Here is an 18172-nt window from a genome sequence, read left to right on the forward strand (position 1 = left end):
TTGTTTTACAAAACTGAAGTTTTTGCCAAGACTGCCCTCATAAGTGGCAGCTCCCATATGGTCTAGCGGTCAGGATTCCTGGTTTTCACCCAGGCGGCCCGGGTTCGACTCCCGGTATGGGAAGCCTTGAGTATTTTTGCCACTGCCCTTTTTTTCCAGCAGTCGGACTGCAGCAACTTTAAGGGGGTGGGCTTGTGTGGGACTCTCATAAGCCTTCGATAGCTCAGTTGGTAGAGCGGAGGACTGTAGGTGTGTTGTTGGCAATCCTTAGGTCGCTGGTTCGACTCCGCCTCGAAGGAGGTCTTTTGCCCTTTCATGCCTGTGCAGTTTTCATAGCTCAAAAGTAAGTTCCCTGACCGGGAATCGAACCCGGGCCGCGGCGGTGAGAGCGCCGAATCCTAACCACTAGACCACCAGGGAAGGTCTTGCAGAAGCTTGCCCTCAAGTCTAGCTGTGGGCCTCCATGCAAGTATGCTGCAGCTGCTCTGACAAAAATAAATCTAATGCTTGTAACCTCCTCCTGGAGAGGAGAAAGTCTCAGACCCTGGATCACAGTTCTTCTAGGGAGGGACTGTCACATGCACTGTAAGAGCATCCTATCGACACCACAACTTGCCATAATAACGAAGGACAGCATGTGTTGAACGAACTCCGTGTTGAATGAACTCTGTGTTGACTGAGCTGTGTCCTTATCACAATCAACAAGATAAAGATGAAAAGATAAGCAGACAGGCCCAGTGGCGCAATGGATAACGCGTCTGACTACGGATCAGAAGATTCTAGGTTCGGCTCCTGGCTGGCTCGCTCTGGTCTTTTTGCTTTGATGTCAGCCCCACTGGAACTGTTCAGGTCCACTCTGGAGTGTGTTGAGTTTAAGGGGCCGCAATCACAGAGGCCGTGGGGTGCTCCCCTGGTTTCAAAGGCTGCCCCAACCGCTAGATTTTTTTTAACGTCTACTACAGCTACACCAATCGTAAACCCAGCCTACTTGTTGCAAAAGTCCCTACCACTTAGAAGTCACCCAGCCAACTTGCAGCGTAATCTCTTCCACTTGTAAGTCTCTGAGCTGTATCAATACCTAAGTGCTCTGATAAAACATGCATAAAAGAAACTATGGCTTTTAACCTCCTCTTGGAGAGAAGAGAGTCTCCGACCCTGGATCTCAGGGGTTCTATGGAAGGACTGTCAGAAATCGGTCTAAGCGGTCTAAGGCGCTGCGTTCAGGTCGCAGTCTCCCCTGGAGGCGTGGGTTCGAATCCCACTTCTGACAAACCAAATCTTTGGCTGTGCGTTCAGGCTCAAGTATTTAACTCTCTTGCGCCATGTCCGAGTGATACAGTAACACTGACAAAGCGCCGCATCAATCTCTTTGCGTCACAGTTTACAAAGCATAGCAGTGGCCCTGGCAACCTTAATGGGCACTGTAGACTGCAAGTTTTGAGGCATTTGCGTAACATCAAGGCATTGTCTACAGCAACTCGGAAAAGCATGTGAACAAAACAATGGACATGGGCTTTAATGCAAGTGCATCGAAAGGGCATCAAAAGAATTTCCTTGGAATGCCATGTAGAGGAATGTCCTGAGATGCCGTTTATTTTTAAGGCAATGGGATTCGCAGGGCTTTTCGGCTAATTCTCTTACAACGTCAAGTCATGACACTTGACTCTTTGTGGGAAAGAGAAGAAAAAAAGCCGTGTCAGTCAATCAACGCGTCTTTTTCAAGACGCTGTTCTGAATGTGCGTTTCTGGATGCGGTAGTTCCTATCTCCGGAAGATGGGCACGAGTATCGCATCACAGGTCTGGGGGTCCAGCATGTCGATGCAGTGCCCGCGGACAGCTCATGCTCTCACTGTGAGGACGTGGCTGTTGCACAGCTGAGATCTCAGGCTCAAGTATTTAACCCTCTGGCGCCATGTCCGAGTGATACAGTAACACTGACAAAGTGGCGCATCAATCTCTTTGCGCCACAATTTACACAGCGTAGCAGTGGCCCTGGCAGCATTAATGGGCACTGTAGACTGCAAGATTTGAGGCGATTGCGCAACATCAAGGCATGGTCCACAGCAACTCGGAAAAGCATGTGTTCAAAACAATGGACGTGGGCTTTAAAGCAAGTGCACCGAAACGGGATCAAAAGAATTGTCTTGGTATGCCATGTAGTGGAATGTCCTGAGATGCCGTTTATTTTTAATTCAATGGGATTCGCAGGGCTTTTCGGCTAATCCTCTTACAATGTCAAGTCATGACATTTGACGGATGCACGTCAAACGTCAAGCGATAACGTGACAGGAATGGGAGCATCTTGCCATCATGGCTTCAGACTCAGGAGATGATCTTGGAACGTCACGCCGCATGCCCTCCAGAGGAGCTGTAGCCTTTTTTGCCCCCGGGAAGCATAAATGGCACGGAAGGCAATAAAGTAGGCCGCCCAGTCACCTAAGTGCTCCCGTGTGCCAAAAGGTACCACCTTGCCCCGTGTGAGGCTCGAACTCACGACCTTCAGATTATGAGACTGACGCGCTGCCTACTGCGCCAACGAGGCGGACTGCTGGAGCTGGACAAGCTGTGAAACACCAGCTTCCATGTCATGGTGCTGCGATGTGGCTCCTAGGAGACAGCTCCGGCTAAGTGTGCGTGTCAGGATGGCCGAGCGGTCTAAGGCGCTGCGTTCAGGTCGCAGTCTCCCCTGGAGGCGTGGGTTCGAATCCCACTTCTGACAAACCAAATCTTTGGCTGTGCGTTCAGGCTCAAGTATTTAACTCTCTTGCGCCATGTCCGAGTGATACAGTAACACTGACAAAGCGCCGCATCAATCTCTTTGCGTCACAGTTTACAAAGCATAGCAGTGGCCCTGGCAACCTTAATGGGCACTGTAGACTGCAAGTTTTGAGGCATTTGCGCAACATCAAGGCATTGTCTACAGCAACTCGGAAAAGCATGTGAACAAAACAATGGACATGGGCTTTAATGCAAGTGCATCGAAAGGGCATCAAAAGAATTTCCTTGGAATGCCATGTAGAGGAATGTCCTGAGATGCCGTTTATTTTTAAGGCAATGGGATTCGCAGGGCTTTTCGGCTAATTCTCTTACAACGTCAAGTCATGACACTTGACTCTTTGTGGGAAAGAGAAGAAAAAAAGCCGTGTCAGTCAATCAACGCGTCTTTTTCAAGACGCTGTTCTGAATGTGCGTTTCTGGATGCGGTAGTTCCTATCTCCGGATGATGGGCACGAGTATCGCATCACAGGTCTGGGGGTCCAGCATGTCGATGCAGTGCCCGCGGACAGCTCATGCTCTCACTGTGAGGACGTGGCTGTTGCACAGCTGAGATCTCAGGCTCAAGTATTTAACCCTCTGGCGCCATGTCCGAGTGATACAGTAACACTGACAAAGTGGCGCATCAATCTCTTTGCGCCACAATTTACACAGCGTAGCAGTGGCCCTGGCAGCGTTAATGGGCACTGTAGACTGCAAGATTTGAGGCGATTGCGCAACATCAAGGCATTGTCCACAGCAACTCGGAAAAGCATGTGTTCAAAACAATGGACGTGGGCTTTAAAGCAAGTGCACCGAAACGGGATCAAAAGAATTGTCTTGGTATGCCATGTAGTGGAATGTCCTGAGATGCCGTTTATTTTTAATTCAATGGGATTCGCAGGGCTTTTCGGCTAATCCTCTTACAATGTCAAGTCATGACATTTGACGGATGCACGTCAAACGTCAAGCGATAACGTGACAGGAATGGGAGCATCTTGCCATCATGGCTTCAGACTCAGGAGATGTTCTTGGAACGTCACGCCGCATGCCCTCCAGAGGAGCTGTAGCCTTTTTTGCCCCCGGGAAGCATAAATGGCACGGAAGGCAATAAAGTACGCCGCCCAGTCACCTAAGTGCTCCCGTGTGCCAAAAGGTACCACCTTGCCCCGTGTGAGGCTCGAACTCACGACCTTCAGATTATGAGACTGACGCGCTGCCTACTGCACCAACGAGGCGGACTGCTGGAGCTGGACAAGCTGTGAAACACCAGCTTCCATGTCATGGTGCTGCGATGTGGCTCCTAGGAGACAGCTCCGGCTAAGTGTGCGTGTCAGGATGGCCGAGCGGTCTAAGGCGCTGCGTTCAGGTCGCAGTCTCCCCTGGAGGCGTGGGTTCGAATCCCACTTCTGACAAACCAAATCTTTGGCTGTGCGTTCAGGCTCAAGTATTTAACTCTCTTGCGCCATGTCCGAGTGATACAGTAACACTGACAAAGCGCCGCATCAATCTCTTTTCGTCACAGTTTACAAAGCATAGCAGTGGCCCTGGCAACCTTAATGGGCACTGTAGACTGCAAGTTTTGAGGCATTTGCGTAACATCAAGGCATTGTCTACAGCAACTCGGAAAAGCATGTGAACAAAACAATGGACATGGGCTTTAATGCAAGTGCATCGAAAGGGCATCAAAAGAATTTCCTTGGAATGCCATGTAGAGGAATGTCCTGAGATGCCGTTTATTTTTAAGGCAATGGGATTCGCAGGGCTTTTCGGCTAATTCTCTTACAACGTCAAGTCATGACACTTGACTCTTTATGGGAAAGAGAAGAAAAAAAGCCGTGTCAGTCAATCAACGCGTCTTTTTCAAGACGCTGTTCTGAATGTGCGTTTCTGGATGCGGTAGTTCCTATCTCCGGAAGATGGGCACGAGTATCGCATCACAGGTCTGGGGGTCCAGCATGTCGATGCAGTGCCCGCGGACAGCTCATGCTCTCACTGTGAGGACGTGGCTGTTGCTCAGCTGAGATCTCAGGCTCAAGTATTTAACCCTCTGGCGCCATGTCCGAGTGATACAGTAACACTGACAAAGTGGCGCATCAATCTCTTTGCGCCACAATTTACACAGCGTAGCAGTGGCCCTGGCAGCGTTAATGGGCACTGTAGACTGCAAGATTTGAGGCGATTGCGCAACATCAAGGCATTGTCCACAGCAACTCGGAAAAGCATGTGTTCAAAACAATGGACGTGGGCTTTAAAGCAAGTGCACCGAAACGGGATCAAAAGAATTGTCTTGGTATGCCATGTAGTGGAATGTCCTGAGATGCCGTTTATTTTTAATTCAATGGTATTCGCAGGGCTTTTCGGCTAATCCTCTTACAATGTCAAGTCATGACATTTGACGGATGCACGTCAAACGTCAAGCGATAACGTGACAGGAATGGGAGCATCTTGCCATCATGGCTTCAGACTCAGGAGATGTTCTTGGAACGTCACGCCGCATGCCCTCCAGAGGAGCTGTAGCCTTTTTTGCCCCCGGGAAGCATAAATGGCACGGAAGGCAATAAAGTACGCCGCCCAGTCACCTAAGTGCTCCCGTGTGCCAAAAGGTACCACCTTGCCCCGTGTGAGGCTCGAACTCACGACCTTCAGATTATGAGACTGACGCGCTGCCTACTGCGCCAACGAGGCGGACTGCTGGAGCTGGACAAGCTGTGAAACACCAGCTTCCATGTCATGGTGCTGCGATGTGGCTCCTAGGAGACAGCTCCGGCTAAGTGCGTGTCAGGATGGCCGAGCGGTCTAAGGCGCTGCGTTCAGGTCGCAGTCTCCCCTGGAGGCGTTGGTTCGAATCCCACTTCTGACAAACCAAATCTTTGGCTGTGCGTTCAGGCTCAAGTATTTAACTCTCTTGCGCCATGTCCGAGTGATACAGTAACACTGACAAAGCGCCGCATCAATCTCTTTGCGTCACAGTTTACAAAGCATAGCAGTGGCCCTGGCAACCTTAATGGCCACTGTAGACTGCAAGTTTTGAGGCATTTGCGTAACATCAAGGCATTGTCTACAGCAACTCGGAAAAGCATGTGAACAAAACAATGGACATGGGCTTTAATGCAAGTGCATCGAAAGGGCATCAAAAGAATTTCCTTGGAATGCCATGTAGAGGAATGTCCTGAGATGCCGTTTATTTTTAAGGCAATGGGATTCGCAGGGCTTTTCGGCTAATTCTCTTACAACGTCAAGTCATGACACTTGACTCTTTGTGGGAAAGAGAAGAAAAAAAGCCGTGTCAGTCAATCAACGCGTCTTTTTCAAGACGCTGTTCTGAATGTGCGTTTCTGGATGCGGTAGTTCCTATCTCCGGATGATGGGCACGAGTATCGCATCACAGGTCTGGGGGTCCAGCATGTCGATGCAGTGCCCGCGGACAGCTCATGCTCTCACTGTGAGGACGTGGCTGTTGCACAGCTGAGATCTCAGGCTCAAGTATTTAACCCTCTGGCGCCATGTCCGAGTGATACAGTAACACTGACAAAGTGGCGCATCAATCTCTTTGCGCCACAATTTACACAGCGTAGCAGTGGCCCTGGCAGCGTTAATGGGCACTGTAGACTGCAAGATTTGAGGCGATTGCGCAACATCAAGGCATGGTCCACAGCAACTCGGAAAAGCATGTGTTCAAAACAATGGACGTGGGCTTTAAAGCAAGTGCACCGAAACGGGATCAAAAGAATTGTCTTGGTATGCCATGTAGTGGAATGTCCTGAGATGCCGTTTATTTTTAATTCAATGGTATTCGCAGGGCTTTTCGGCTAATCCTCTTACAATGTCAAGTCATGACATTTGACGGATGCACGTCAAACGTCAAGCGATAACATGACAGGAATGGGAGCATCTTGCCATCATGGCTTCAGACTCAGGAGATGTTCTTGGAACGTCACGCCGCATGCCCTCCAGAGGAGCTGTAGCCTTTTTTGCCCCCGGGAAGCATAAATGGCACGGAAGGCAATAAAGTACGCCGCCCAGTCACCTAAGTGCTCCCGTGTGCCAAAAGGTACCACCTTGCCCCGTGTGAGGCTCGAACTCACGACCTTCAGATTATGAGACTGACGCGCTGCCTACTGCGCCAACGAGGCGGACTGCTGGAGCTGGACAAGCTGTGAAACACCAGCTTCCATGTCATGGTGCTGCGATGTGGCTCCTAGGAGACAGCTCCGGCTAAGTGTGCGTGTCAGGATGGCCGAGCGGTCTAAGGCGCTGCGTTCAGGTCGCAGTCTCCCCTGGAGGCGTGGGTTCGAATCCCACTTCTGACAAACCAAATCTTTGGCTGTGCGTTCAGGCTCAAGTATTTAACTCTCTTGCGCCATGTCCGAGTGATACAGTAACACTGACAAAGCGCCGCATCAATCTCTTTGCGTCACAGTTTACAAAGCATAGCAGTGGCCCTGGCAACCTTAATGGGCACTGTAGACTGCAAGTTTTGAGGCATTTGCGTAACATCAAGGCATTGTCTACAGCAACTCGGAAAAGCATGTGAACAAAACAATGGACATGGGCTTTAATGCAAGTGCATCGAAAGGGCATCAAAAGAATTTCCTTGGAATGCCATGTAGAGGAATGTCCTGAGATGCCGTTTATTTTTAAGGCAATGGGATTCGCAGGGCTTTTCAGCTAATTCTCTTACAACGTCAAGTCATGACATTTGACTCTTTGTGGGAAAGAGAAGAAAAAAAGCCGTGTCAGTCAATCAACGCGTCTTTTTCAAGACGCTGTTCTGAATGTGCGTTTCTGGATGCGGTAGTTCCTATCTCCGGAAGATGGGCACGAGTATCGCATCACAGGTCTGGGGGTCCAGCATGTCGATGCAGTGCCCGCGGACAGCTCATGCTCTCACTGTGAGGACGTGGCTGTTGCACAGCTGAGATCTCAGGCTCAAGTATTTAACCCTCTGGCGCCATGTCCGAGTGATACAGTAACACTGACAAAGTGGCGCATCAATCTCTTTGCGCCACAATTTACACAGCGTAGCAGTGGCCCTGGCAGCGTTAATGGGCACTGTAGACTGCAAGATTTGAGGCGATTGCGCAACATCAAGGCATGGTCCACAGCAACTCGGAAAAGCATGTGTTCAAAACAATGGACGTGGGCTTTAAAGCAAGTGCACCGAAACGGGATCAAAAGAATTGTCTTGGTATGCCATGTAGTGGAATGTCCTGAGATGCCGTTTATTTTTAATTCAATGGTATTCGCAGGGCTTTTCGGCTAATCCTCTTACAATGTCAAGTCATGACATTTGACGGATGCACGTCAAACGTCAAGCGATAACGTGACAGGAATGGGAGCATCTTGCCATCATGGCTTCAGACTCAGGAGATGTTCTTGGAACGTCACGCCGCATGCCCTCCAGAGGAGCTGTAGCCTTTTTTGCCCCCGGGAAGCATAAATGGCACGGAAGGCAATAAAGTACGCCGCCCAGTCACCTAAGTGCTCCCGTGTGCCAAAAGGTACCACCTTGCCCCGTGTGAGGCTCGAACTCACGACCTTCAGATTATGAGACTGACGCGCTGCCTACTGCGCCAACGAGGCGGACTGCTGGAGCTGGACAAGCTGTGAAACACCAGCTTCCATGTCATGGTGCTGCGATGTGGCTCCTAGGAGACAGCTCCGGCTAAGTGTGCGTGTCAGGATGGCCGAGCGGTCTAAGGTGCTGCGTTCAGGTCGCAGTCTCCCCTGGAGGCGTGGGTTCGAATCCCACTTCTGACAAACCAAATCTTTGGCTGTGCGTTCAGGCTCAAGTATTTAACTCTCTTGCGCCATGTCCGAGTGATACAGTAACACTGACAAAGCGCCGCATCAATCTCTTTGCGTCACAGTTTACAAAGCATAGCAGTGGCCCTGGCAACCTTAATGGCCACTGTAGACTGCAAGTTTTGAGGCATTTGCGTAACATCAAGGCATTGTCTACAGCAACTCGGAAAAGCATGTGAACAAAACAATGGACATGGGCTTTAATGCAAGTGCATCGAAAGGGCATCAAAAGAATTTCCTTGGAATGCCATGTAGAGGAATGTCCTGAGATGCCGTTTATTTTTAAGGCAATGGGATTCGCAGGGCTTTTCGGCTAATTCTCTTACAACGTCAAGTCATGACATTTGACTCTTTGTGGGAAAGAGAAGAAAAAAAGCCGTGTCAGTCAATCAACGCGTCTTTTTCAAGACGCTGTTCTGAATGTGCGTTTCTGGATGCGGTAGTTCCTATCTCCGGAAGATGGGCACGAGTATCGCATCACAGGTCTGGGGGTCCAGCATGTCGATGCAGTGCCCGCGGACAGCTCATGCTCTCACTGTGAGGACGTGGCTGTTGCACAGCTGAGATCTCAGGCTCAAGTATTTAACCCTCTGGCGCCATGTCCGAGTGATACAGTAACACTGACAAAGTGGCGCATCAATCTCTTTGCGCCACAATTTACACAGCGTAGCAGTGGCCCTGGCAGCGTTAATGGGCACTGTAGACTGCAAGATTTGAGGCGATTGCGCAACATCAAGGCATGGTCCACAGCAACTCGGAAAAGCATGTGTTCAAAACAATGGACGTGGGCTTTAAAGCAAGTGCACCGAAACGGGATCAAAAGAATTGTCTTGGTATGCCATGTAGTGGAATGTCCTGAGATGCCGTTTATTTTTAATTCAATGGTATTCGCAGGGCTTTTCGGCTAATCCTCTTACAATGTCAAGTCATGACATTTGACGGATGCACGTCAAACGTCAAGCGATAACGTGACAGGAATGGGAGCATCTTGCCATCATGGCTTCAGACTCAGGAGATGTTCTTGGAACGTCACGCCGCATGCCCTCCAGAGGAGCTGTAGCCTTTTTTGCCCCCTGGAAGCATAAATGGCACGGAAGGCAATAAAGTACGCCGCCCAGTCACCTAAGTGCTCCCGTGTGCCAAAAGGTACCACCTTGCCCCGTGTGAGGCTCGAACTCACGACCTTCAGATTATGAGACTGACGCGCTGCCTACTGCGCCAACGAGGCGGACTGCTGGAGCTGGACAAGCTGTGAAACACCAGCTTCCATGTCATGGTGCTGCGATGTGGCTCCTAGGAGACAGCTCCGGCTAAGTGCGTGTCAGGATGGCCGAGCGGTCTAAGGCGCTGCGTTCAGGTCGCAGTCTCCCCTGGAGGCGTGGGTTCGAATCCCACTTCTGACAAACCAAATCTTTGGCTGTGCGTTCAGGCTCAAGTATTTAACTCTCTTGCGCCATGTCCGAGTGATACAGTAACACTGACAAAGCGCCGCATCAATCTCTTTGCGTCACAGTTTACAAAGCATAGCAGTGGCCCTGGCAACCTTAATGGGCACTGTAGACTGCAAGTTTTGAGGCATTTGCGTAACATCAAGGCATTGTCTACAGCAACTCGGAAAAGCATGTGAACAAAACAATGGACATGGGCTTTAATGCAAGTGCATCGAAAGGGCATCAAAAGAATTTCCTTGGAATGCCATGTAGAGGAATGTCCTGAGATGCCGTTTATTTTTAAGGCAATGGGATTCGCAGGGCTTTTCGGCTAATTCTCTTACAACGTCAAGTCATGACACTTGACTCTTTATGGGAAAGAGAAGAAAAAAAGCCGTGTCAGTCAATCAACGCGTCTTTTTCAAGACGCTGTTCTGAATGTGCGTTTCTGGATGCGGTAGTTCCTATCTCCGGATGATGGGCACGAGTATCGCATCACAGGTCTGGGGGTCCAGCATGTCGATGCAGTGCCCGCGGACAGCTCATGCTCTCACTGTGAGGACGTGGCTGTTGCACAGCTGAGATCTCAGGCTCAAGTATTTAACCCTCTGGCGCCATGTCCGAGTGATACAGTAACACTGACAAAGTGGCGCATCAATCTCTTTGCGCCACAATTTACACAGCGTAGCAGTGGCCCTGGCAGCGTTAATGGGCACTGTAGACTGCAAGATTTGAGGCGATTGCGCAACATCAAGGCATGGTCCACAGCAACTCGGAAAAGCATGTGTTCAAAACAATGGACGTGGGCTTTAAAGCAAGTGCACCGAAACGGGATCAAAAGAATTGTCTTGGTATGCCATGTAGTGGAATGTCCTGAGATGCCGTTTATTTTTAATTCAATGGTATTCGCAGGGCTTTTCGGCTAATCCTCTTACAATGTCAAGTCATGACATTTGACGGATGCACGTCAAACGTCAAGCGATAACGTGACAGGAATGGGAGCATCTTGCCATCATGGCTTCAGACTCAGGAGATGTTCTTGGAACGTCACGCCGCATGCCCTCCAGAGGAGCTGTAGCCTTTTTTGCCCCCTGGAAGCATAAATGGCACGGAAGGCAATAAAGTACGCCGCCCAGTCACCTAAGTGCTCCCGTGTGCCAAAAGGTACCACCTTGCCCCGTGTGAGGCTCGAACTCACGACCTTCAGATTATGAGACTGACGCGCTGCCTACTGCGCCAACGAGGCGGACTGCTGGAGCTGGACAAGCTGTGAAACACCAGCTTCCATGTCATGGTGCTGCGATGTGGCTCCTAGGAGACAGCTCCGGCTAAGTGTGCGTGTCAGGATGGCCGAGCGGTCTAAGGCGCTGCGTTCAGGTCGCAGTCTCCCCTGGAGGCGTGGGTTCGAATCCCACTTCTGACAAACCAAATCTTTGGCTGTGCGTTCAGGCTCAAGTATTTAACTCTCTTGCGCCATGTCCGAGTGATACAGTAACACTGACAAAGCGCCGCATCAATCTCTTTGCGTCACAGTTTACAAAGCATAGCAGTGGCCCTGGCAACCTTAATGGGCACTGTAGACTGCAAGTTTTGAGGCATTTGCGTAACATCAAGGCATTGTCTACAGCAACTCGGAAAAGCATGTGAACAAAACAATGGACATGGGCTTTAATGCAAGTGCATCGAAAGGGCATCAAAAGAATTTCCTTGGAATGCCATGTAGAGGAATGTCCTGAGATGCCGTTTATTTTTAAGGCAATGGGATTCGCAGGGCTTTTCGGCTAATTCTCTTACAACGTCAAGTCATGACACTTGACTCTTTATGGGAAAGAGAAGAAAAAAAGCCGTGTCAGTCAATCAACGCGTCTTTTTCAAGACGCTGTTCTGAATGTGCGTTTCTGGATGCGGTAGTTCCTATCTCCGGATGATGGGCACGAGTATCGCATCACAGGTCTGGGGGTCCAGCATGTCGATGCAGTGCCCGCGGACAGCTCATGCTCTCACTGTGAGGACGTGGCTGTTGCACAGCTGAGATCTCAGGCTCAAGTATTTAACCCTCTGGCGCCATGTCCGAGTGATACAGTAACACTGACAAAGTGGCGCATCAATCTCTTTGCGCCACAATTTACACAGCGTAGCAGTGGCCCTGGCAGCGTTAATGGGCACTGTAGACTGCAAGATTTGAGGCGATTGCGCAACATCAAGGCATGGTCCACAGCAACTCGGAAAAGCATGTGTTCAAAACAATGGACGTGGGCTTTAAAGCAAGTGCACCGAAACGGGATCAAAAGAATTGTCTTGGTATGCCATGTAGTGGAATGTCCTGAGATGCCGTTTATTTTTAATTCAATGGTATTCGCAGGGCTTTTCGGCTAATCCTCTTACAATGTCAAGTCATGACATTTGACGGATGCACGTCAAACGTCAAGCGATAACGTGACAGGAATGGGAGCATCTTGCCATCATGGCTTCAGACTCAGGAGATGTTCTTGGAACGTCACGCCGCATGCCCTCCAGAGGAGCTGTAGCCTTTTTTGCCCCCGGGAAGCATAAATGGCACGGAAGGCAATAAAGTACGCCGCCCAGTCACCTAAGTGCTCCCGTGTGCCAAAAGGTACCACCTTGCCCCGTGTGAGGCTCGAACTCACGACCTTCAGATTATGAGACTGACGCGCTGCCTACTGCGCCAACGAGGCGGACTGCTGGAGCTGGACAAGCTGTGAAACACTAGCTTTCATGTCATGGTGCTGCGATGTGGCTCCTAGGAGACAGCTCCGGCTAAGTGTGCGTGTCAGGATGGCCGAGCGGTCTAAGGCGCTGCGTTCAGGTCGCAGTCTCCCCTGGAGGCGTGGATTCGAATCCCACTTCTGACAAACCAAATCTTTGGCTGTGCGTTCAGGCTCAAGTATTTAACTCTCTTGCGCCATGTCCGAGTGATACAGTAACACTGACAAAGCGCCGCATCAATCTCTTTGCGTCACAGTTTACAAAGCATAGCAGTGGCCCTGGCAACCTTAATGGGCACTGTAGACTGCAAGTTTTGAGGCATTTACGTAACATCAAGGCATTGTCTACAGCAACTCGGAAAAGCATGTGAACAAAACAATGGACATGGGCTTTAATGCAAGTGCATCGAAAGGGCATCAAAAGAATTTCCTTGGAATGCCATGTAGAGGAATGTCCTGAGATGCCGTTTATTTTTAAGGCAATGGGATTCGCAGGGCTTTTCAGCTAATTCTCTTACAACGTCAAGTCATGACATTTGACTCTTTGTGGGAAAGAGAAGAAAAAAAGCCGTGTCAGTCAATCAACGCGTCTTTTTCAAGACGCTGTTCTGAATGTGCGTTTCTGGATGCGGTAGTTCCTATCTCTGGATGATGGGCACGAGTATCGCATCACAGGTCTGGGGGTCCAGCATGTCGATGCAGTGCCCGCGGACAGCTCATGCTCTCACTGTGAGGACGTGGCTGTTGCACAGCTGAGATCTCAGGCTCAAGTATTTAACCCTCTGGCGCCATGTCCGAGTGATACAGTAACACTGACAAAGTGGCGCATCAATCTCTTTGCGCCACAATTTACACAGCGTAGCAGTGGCCCTGGCAGCATTAATGGGCACTGTAGACTGCAAGATTTGAGGCGATTGCGCAACATCAAGGCATGGTCCACAGCAACTCGGAAAAGCATGTGTTCAAAACAATGGACGTGGGCTTTAAAGCAAGTGCACCGAAACGGGATCAAAAGAATTGTCTTGGTATGCCATGTAGTGGAATGTCCTGAGATGCCGTTTATTTTTAATTCAATGGTATTCGCAGGGCTTTTCGGCTAATCCTCTTACAGTGTCAAGTCATGACATTTGACGGATGCACGTCAAACGTCAAGCGATAACGTGACAGGAATGGGAGCATCTTGCCATCATGGCTTCAGACTCAGGAGATGATCTTGGAACGTCACGCCGCATGCCCTCCAGAGGAGCTGTAGCCTTTTTTGCCCCCGGGAAGCATAAATGGCACGGAAGGCAATAAAGTACGCCGCCCAGTCACCTAAGTGCTCCCGTGTGCCAAAAGGTACCACCTTGCCCCGTGTGAGGCTCGAACTCACGACCTTCAGATTATGAGACTGACGCGCTGCCTACTGCGCCAACGAGGCGGACTGCTGGAGCTGGACAAGCTGTGAAACACCAGCTTCCATGTCATGGTGCTGCGATGTGGCTCCTAGGAGACAGCTCCGGCTAAGTGTGCGTGTCAGGATGGCCGAGCGGTCTAAGGCGCTGCGTTCAGGTCGCAGTCTCCCCTGGAGGCGTGGGTTCGAATCCCACTTCTGACAAACCAAATCTTTGGCTGTGCGTTCAGGCTCAAGTATTTAACTCTCTTGCGCCATGTCCGAGTGATACAGTAACACTGACAAAGCGCCGCATCAATCTCTTTGCGTCACAGTTTACAAAGCATAGCAGTGGCCCTGGCAACCTTAATGGGCACTGTAGACTGCAAGTTTTGAGGCATTTGCGTAACATCAAGGCATTGTCTACAGCAACTCGGAAAAGCATGTGAACAAAACAATGGACATGGGCTTTAATGCAAGTGCATCGAAAGGGCATCAAAAGAATTTCCTTGGAATGCCATGTAGAGGAATGTCCTGAGATGCCGTTTATTTTTAAGGCAATGGGATTCGCAGGGCTTTTCGGCTAATTCTCTTACAACGTCAAGTCATGACATTTGACTCTTTGTGGGAAAGAGAAGAAAAAAAGCCGTGTCAGTCAATCAACGCATCTTTTTCAAGACGCTGTTCTGAATGTGCGTTTCTGGATGCGGTAGTTCCTATCTCTTCGGAAGATGGGCACGAGTATCGCATCACAGGTCTGGGGGTCCAGCATGTCGATGCAGTGCCCGCGGACAGCTCATGCTCTCACTGTGAGGACGTGGCTGTTGCACAGCTGAGATCTCAGGCTCAAGTATTTAACCCTCTGGCGCCATGTCCGAGTGATACAGTAACACTGACAAAGTGGCGCATCAATCTCTTTGCGCCACAATTTACACAGCGTAGCAGTGGCCCTGGCAGCGTTAATGGGCACTGTAGACTGCAAGATTTGAGGCGATTGCGCAACATCAAGGCATTGTCCACAGCAACTCGGAAAAGCATGTGTTCAAAACAATGGACGTGGGCTTTAAAGCAAGTGCACCGAAACGGGATCAAAAGAATTGTCTTGGTATGCCATGTAGTGGAATGTCCTGAGATGCCGTTTATTTTTAATTCAATGGTATTCGCAGGGCTTTTCGGCTAATCCTCTTACAATGTCAAGTCATGACATTTGACGGATGCACGTCAAACGTCAAGCGATAACGTGACAGGAATGGGAGCATCTTGCCATCATGGCTTCAGACTCAGGAGATGTTCTTGGAACGTCACGCCGCATGCCCTCCAGAGGAGCTGTAGCCTTTTTTGCCCCCGGGAAGCATAAATGGCACGGAAGGCAATAAAGTACGCCGCCCAGTCACCTAAGTGCTCCCGTGTGCCAAAAGGTACCACCTTGCCCCGTGTGAGGCTCGAACTCACGACCTTCAGATTATGAGACTGACGCGCTGCCTACTGCGCCAACGAGGCGGACTGCTGGAGCTGGGCAAGCTGTGAAACACCAGCTTCCATGTCATGGTGCTGCGATGTGGCTCCTAGGAGACAGCTCCGGCTAAGTGTGCGTGTCAGGATGGCCGAGCGGTCTAAGGCGCTGCGTTCAGGTCGCAGTCTCCCCTGGAGGCGTGGGTTCGAATCCCACTTCTGACAAACCAAATCTTTGGCTGTGCGTTCAGGCTCAAGTATTTAACTCTCTTGCGCCATGTCCGAGTGATACAGTAACACTGACAAAGCGCCGCATCAATCTCTTTGCGTCACAGTTTACAAAGCATAGCAGTGGCCCTGGCAACCTTAATGGCCACTGTAGACTGCAAGTTTTGAGGCATTTGCGTAACATCAAGGCATTGTCTACAGCAACTCGGAAAAGCATGTGAACAAAACAATGGACATGGGCTTTAATGCAAGTGCATCGAAAGGGCATCAAAAGAATTTCCTTGGAATGCCATGTAGAGGAATGTCCTGAGATGCCGTTTATTTTTAAGGCAATGGGATTCGCAGGGCTTTTCGGCTAATTCTCTTACAACGTCAAGTCATGACACTTGACTCTTTGTGGGAAAGAGAAGAAAAAAAGCCGTGTCAGTCAATCAACGCGTCTTTTTCAAGACGCTGTTCTGAATGTGCGTTTCTGGATGCGGTAGTTCCTATCTCCGGATGATGGGCACGAGTATCGCATCACAGGTCTGGGGGTCCAGCATGTCGATGCAGTGCCCGTGGACAGCTCATGCTCTCACTATGAGGACGTGGCTGTTGCACAGCTGAGATCTCAGGCTCAAGTATTTAACCCTCTGGCGCCATGTCCGAGTGATACAGTAACACTGACAAAGTGGCGCATCAATCTCTTTGCGCCACAATTTACACAGCGTAGCAGTGGCCCTGGCAGCGTTAATGGGCACTGTAGACTGCAAGATTTGAGGCGATTGCGCAACATCAAGGCATTGTCCACAGCAACTCGGAAAAGCATGTGTTCAAAACAATGGACGTGGGCTTTAAAGCAAGTGCACCGAAACGGGATCAAAAGAATTGTCTTGGTATGCCATGTAGTGGAATGTCCTGAGATGCCGTTTATTTTTAATTCAATGGTATTCGCAGGGCTTTTCGGCTAATCCTCTTACAATGTCAAGTCATGACATTTGACGGATGCACGTCAAACGTCAAGCGATAACGTGACAGGAATGGGAGCATCTTGCCATCATGGCTTCAGACTCAGGAGATGTTCTTGGAACGTCACGCCGCATGCCCTCCAGAGGAGCTGTAGCCTTTTTTGCCCCCTGGAAGCATAAATGGCACGGAAGGCAATAAAGTACGCCGCCCAGTCACCTAAGTGCTCCCGTGTGCCAAAAGGTACCACCTTGCCCCGTGTGAGGCTCGAACTCACGACCTTCAGATTATGAGACTGACGCGCTGCCTACTGCGCCAACGAGGCGGACTGCTGGAGCTGGACAAGCTGTGAAACACCAGCTTCCATGTCATGGTGCTGCGATGTGGCTCCTAGGAGACAGCTCCGGCTAAGGTGCGTGTCAGGATGGCCGAGCGGTCTAAGGCGCTGCGTTCAGGTCGCAGTCTCCCCTGGAGGCGTTGGTTCGAATCCCACTTCTGACAAACCAAATCTTTGGCTGTGCGTTCAGGCTCAAGTATTTAACTCTCTTGCGCCATGTCCGAGTGATACAGTAACACTGACAAAGCGCCGCATCAATCTCTTTGCGTCACAGTTTACAAAGCATAGCAGTGGCCCTGGCAACCTTAATGGCCACTGTAGACTGCAAGTTTTGAGGCATTTGCGTAACATCAAGGCATTGTCTACAGCAACTCGGAAAAGCATGTGAACAAAACAATGGACATGGGCTTTAATGCAAGTGCATCGAAAGGGCATCAAAAGAATTTCCTTGGAATGCCATGTAGAGGAATGTCCTGAGATGCCGTTTATTTTTAAGGCAATGGGATTCGCAGGGCTTTTCGGCTAATTCTCTTACAACGTCAAGTCATGACACTTGACTCTTTATGGGAAAGAGAAGAAAAAAAGCCGTGTCAGTCAATCAACGCGTCTTTTTCAAGACGCTGTTCTGAATGTGCGTTTCTGGATGCGGTAGTTCCTATCTCCGGATGATGGGCACGAGTATCGCATCACAGGTCTGGGGGTCCAGCATGTCGATGCAGTGCCCGCGGACAGCTCATGCTCTCACTGTGAGGACGTGGCTGTTGCACAGCTGAGATCTCAGGCTCAAGTATTTAACCCTCTGGCGCCATGTCCGAGTGATACAGTAACACTGACAAAGTGGCGCATCAATCTCTTTGCGGCACAATTTACACAGCGTAGCAGTGGCCCTGGCAGCGTTAATGGGCACTGTAGACTGCAAGATTTGAGGCGATTGCGCAACATCAAGGCATTGTCCACAGCAACTCGGAAAAGCATGTGTTCAAAACAATGGACGTGGGCTTTAAAGCAAGTGCACCGAAACGGGATCAAAAGAATTGTCTTGGTATGCCATGTAGTGGAATGTCCTGAGATGCCGTTTATTTTTAATTCAATGGTATTCGCAGGGCTTTTCGGCTAATC

At 50.0% G+C, this 18172-nt stretch overlaps 1 protein-coding gene, 25 non-coding genes and 1 pseudogene across 26 annotated transcripts in view; 15 read left to right on the forward strand and 12 right to left on the reverse strand.

Annotated features, from left to right (window-relative positions):
- LOC130222028 (NLR family CARD domain-containing protein 3-like) overlaps window positions 1-18172 on the forward strand; it is a 503712-nt gene that overhangs the window by 150350 nt on the left and 335190 nt on the right.
- Window positions 1-18172, forward strand: part of LOC130222147 (gastrula zinc finger protein XlCGF8.2DB-like) — a 245622-nt pseudogene that overhangs the window by 125129 nt on the left and 102321 nt on the right.
- trnae-uuc (transfer RNA glutamic acid (anticodon UUC)) lies at window positions 52-123 on the forward strand. Its single transcript has one exon. It is a non-coding gene; the product is annotated as a tRNA-Glu (tRNA).
- Window positions 213-299, forward strand: trnay-gua (transfer RNA tyrosine (anticodon GUA)). Its single transcript is given in 2 exon segments — window positions 213-249; window positions 264-299. It is a non-coding gene; the product is annotated as a tRNA-Tyr (tRNA).
- Window positions 349-420, reverse strand: trnae-cuc (transfer RNA glutamic acid (anticodon CUC)). Its single transcript has one exon. It is a non-coding gene; the product is annotated as a tRNA-Glu (tRNA).
- Window positions 2471-2543, reverse strand: trnam-cau (transfer RNA methionine (anticodon CAU)). The gene has a single exon. It is a non-coding gene; the product is annotated as a tRNA-Met (tRNA).
- Window positions 2638-2720, forward strand: trnal-cag (transfer RNA leucine (anticodon CAG)). The gene has a single exon. It is a non-coding gene; the product is annotated as a tRNA-Leu (tRNA).
- Window positions 3921-3993, reverse strand: trnam-cau (transfer RNA methionine (anticodon CAU)). Its single transcript has one exon. It is a non-coding gene; the product is annotated as a tRNA-Met (tRNA).
- On the forward strand, window positions 4088-4170 carry trnal-cag (transfer RNA leucine (anticodon CAG)). The gene has a single exon. It is a non-coding gene; the product is annotated as a tRNA-Leu (tRNA).
- trnam-cau (transfer RNA methionine (anticodon CAU)) lies at window positions 5371-5443 on the reverse strand. Its single transcript has one exon. It is a non-coding gene; the product is annotated as a tRNA-Met (tRNA).
- trnal-cag (transfer RNA leucine (anticodon CAG)) lies at window positions 5536-5618 on the forward strand. Its single transcript has one exon. It is a non-coding gene; the product is annotated as a tRNA-Leu (tRNA).
- trnam-cau (transfer RNA methionine (anticodon CAU)) lies at window positions 6819-6891 on the reverse strand. The gene has a single exon. It is a non-coding gene; the product is annotated as a tRNA-Met (tRNA).
- trnal-cag (transfer RNA leucine (anticodon CAG)) lies at window positions 6986-7068 on the forward strand. The gene has a single exon. It is a non-coding gene; the product is annotated as a tRNA-Leu (tRNA).
- On the reverse strand, window positions 8269-8341 carry trnam-cau (transfer RNA methionine (anticodon CAU)). Its single transcript has one exon. It is a non-coding gene; the product is annotated as a tRNA-Met (tRNA).
- On the forward strand, window positions 8436-8518 carry trnal-cag (transfer RNA leucine (anticodon CAG)). The gene has a single exon. It is a non-coding gene; the product is annotated as a tRNA-Leu (tRNA).
- Window positions 9719-9791, reverse strand: trnam-cau (transfer RNA methionine (anticodon CAU)). Its single transcript has one exon. It is a non-coding gene; the product is annotated as a tRNA-Met (tRNA).
- trnal-cag (transfer RNA leucine (anticodon CAG)) lies at window positions 9884-9966 on the forward strand. The gene has a single exon. It is a non-coding gene; the product is annotated as a tRNA-Leu (tRNA).
- trnam-cau (transfer RNA methionine (anticodon CAU)) lies at window positions 11167-11239 on the reverse strand. Its single transcript has one exon. It is a non-coding gene; the product is annotated as a tRNA-Met (tRNA).
- trnal-cag (transfer RNA leucine (anticodon CAG)) lies at window positions 11334-11416 on the forward strand. Its single transcript has one exon. It is a non-coding gene; the product is annotated as a tRNA-Leu (tRNA).
- trnam-cau (transfer RNA methionine (anticodon CAU)) lies at window positions 12617-12689 on the reverse strand. The gene has a single exon. It is a non-coding gene; the product is annotated as a tRNA-Met (tRNA).
- On the forward strand, window positions 12784-12866 carry trnal-cag (transfer RNA leucine (anticodon CAG)). Its single transcript has one exon. It is a non-coding gene; the product is annotated as a tRNA-Leu (tRNA).
- trnam-cau (transfer RNA methionine (anticodon CAU)) lies at window positions 14067-14139 on the reverse strand. Its single transcript has one exon. It is a non-coding gene; the product is annotated as a tRNA-Met (tRNA).
- trnal-cag (transfer RNA leucine (anticodon CAG)) lies at window positions 14234-14316 on the forward strand. The gene has a single exon. It is a non-coding gene; the product is annotated as a tRNA-Leu (tRNA).
- Window positions 15519-15591, reverse strand: trnam-cau (transfer RNA methionine (anticodon CAU)). Its single transcript has one exon. It is a non-coding gene; the product is annotated as a tRNA-Met (tRNA).
- On the forward strand, window positions 15686-15768 carry trnal-cag (transfer RNA leucine (anticodon CAG)). The gene has a single exon. It is a non-coding gene; the product is annotated as a tRNA-Leu (tRNA).
- Window positions 16969-17041, reverse strand: trnam-cau (transfer RNA methionine (anticodon CAU)). The gene has a single exon. It is a non-coding gene; the product is annotated as a tRNA-Met (tRNA).
- On the forward strand, window positions 17135-17217 carry trnal-cag (transfer RNA leucine (anticodon CAG)). The gene has a single exon. It is a non-coding gene; the product is annotated as a tRNA-Leu (tRNA).

This window comes from Danio aesculapii, chromosome 4 (genome assembly GCF_903798145.1).
Source record: "Danio aesculapii chromosome 4, fDanAes4.1, whole genome shotgun sequence".
NCBI lineage: Eukaryota > Metazoa > Chordata > Actinopteri > Cypriniformes > Danionidae > Danio > Danio aesculapii.